This window comes from Myotis davidii, unplaced genomic scaffold (assembly GCF_000327345.1).
Source record: "Myotis davidii unplaced genomic scaffold, ASM32734v1 scaffold1171, whole genome shotgun sequence".
In the NCBI taxonomy this organism is placed as follows: domain Eukaryota; kingdom Metazoa; phylum Chordata; class Mammalia; order Chiroptera; family Vespertilionidae; genus Myotis; species Myotis davidii.
Genome location: NW_006283013.1, coordinates 230,145 through 232,379, shown reverse-complemented (window position 1 = coordinate 232,379; position 2,235 = coordinate 230,145).

The following is a 2,235-nucleotide window of genomic DNA, read 5'->3' as shown; positions in this document are numbered from 1 at the left end:
GGTCCTTTCAGCCCGCAGGCCGACGCTCTCTCCACTGAGCCAAACCGGTTTCGGCTTTTTTTTTTAAATATATAAATCCACTTTTCATCGCCAGTCATAATTTGATGCAAAAAAAGAGTTTCTTTTGTGCTGTTAAAGCAACATTTTACTGATGACTTTTCGGTTTTCCATTTGTCTTTCGTTTAGTTGATGTGGCACCCATTTTCCTTCCTTTAAAATCTTTCCCATTGCTTGTAAAGGATCGGAAATTGTTTGTTGAACAAAGTTTAAGCTTTCTGCAAGTTGTTTCTGAGTTAGACATGCCTCTTCATCCAATAATGCTTTTAATTGTTGGTCTGCAAACTTTTTTGGTTGACCTGGACGTTCTTTGTCTTTCACATTGAAATCATCACTTTTAAAGCATTTAAACCAGCATTCACAAGTATCTTGTGATGGAGCATGTTCACCATAAGCTTCCCAAAGTATACAATAACTTTCAGAAGCACTTTTCTTCAAAATAATGAATTAAAACTTCCCGCAAATGCAGGAAAGTTTTTTGGCACAAAATTCAACATTTTTAAGCGTAAAAATATCTCTGATGTTAACACCTTCAGAAAATTTGACATATGAAGTTTTGAAGCTTGCTGTTAATACAAAAAATAGCATACATATCAAATCACATATATATCAACATATGTGTAACTCCCTCTATTGAAAAAAATCTGCATTATTAACTGGTACACTTGGTATATTTACAACTGAAGAAGGATCCACCTGACATCTGGTCCTAAATAAATGCTAGACTCCTCAAAATCAAAGTGACTAGGAAGAGAAGTAGCCAACATCAGGGTAGATTGCTTCCTCCCAAGGCATCAGGTCAAGAAAATTTCTTTGTATTCCTTCTTCCCTCTCTGACAACCCTTTTCTTAATTCTTATATCCTGGGGTTCTTTATGATTCTTTTGTTCACCTTTCCCTTGCCTTGACCTGAAGAGATAATGCCGTTGTTCACACATCTCAGGTCATTACAAAGGAGGGTCATCCAGCCTCCAATGAACTGTTGGATTTGCCCTGATACTGGTGATCCATGTAGTTCTTTCTGCTCATTACAAACATCTCCCTGATTTCCATTATTCAGTTTTTCTGAAACAAGCTCACAGGATAAACACTTCTGGTGATACAGGTACATAAAATACATAAAGAGACCAAATGGCTTAAAGCAGTTAGTTTCCCTTTCTTCGGGATAATTTCTGAACTTAATTCTAGTGGCTAAAATAGTGTCTTTATCAGCTCTGGCGTAGGGGAGGATGGTGTGTGAGGTGGTGCTGGTGTGGTTATGAGCTTTTCAGGATGCAACTTCGGAGAAGCTGCAGTAGCTGAGAGTCCAGGTGGGAAACGTTTCATATTTTTATTCTTGATATATGTTGTGTGCCTATTTAATGTCTATCTCTCTCACTAGACTGAAAACTTTGTCATGATACAGAATGTATCACTTATGCTCACCCTTTATCCTCAGGACCTAGCAGAATGGCTGACATTCAGTCGGCTTAAAATATTTGTGAATGAATGAATAAATCATACTGTGGAAGTGGTTTATTATTATTATGTTATTTTGATACTATATTTATCTGGGTTAAATTAAAAATTGCTTTTAAAATATTTATAACAGCTCCTATAACTTGCAGTTAAATACTGTTCCCCAATTTTTATTTCCCAAATGTATGGATCCCAGTATTGTATGTGTCTTAAAACTCATCTGGAGGTTTTTAACTGGGCTATACAATGCCTGAGGTAGTTCATAGTTGGGCTTCAGGGACCTATTTATATGTGGGTGCATATAATTTTCTGGGGAATAGACTCTTAGATTTCATTAAATATTCAAATAGGTCACTAACTATCCTTTCTCTAACTGTTAAAAATAATTAGATTAGCCAGTGCTGTGCATATTTGAAATGTTATTTTTTTAGTTTTTAGTATTGTACAGAGGAAAGATCTAAGTATCTAGGAAACCTAAGTTCTGTTGCCTTCTTAAGGTTCATAATCTGATTGATCCCCAATATTATGAAATGTAAATTGAAAATATTAAAGATGTTAAAAAAATGACCTCTACAGGCCCTGTAACCTGGATGTTCTTATCTTTTACTATCTAAATAACTGGTCTCCCAATAAGTGAAACCTTGTGTTTGTTAAATTCGAAGCAAATCTCTATTGTTAAGTTAAATTTCAGGTCCATTATGAACTCCAAGTCATTATCCAC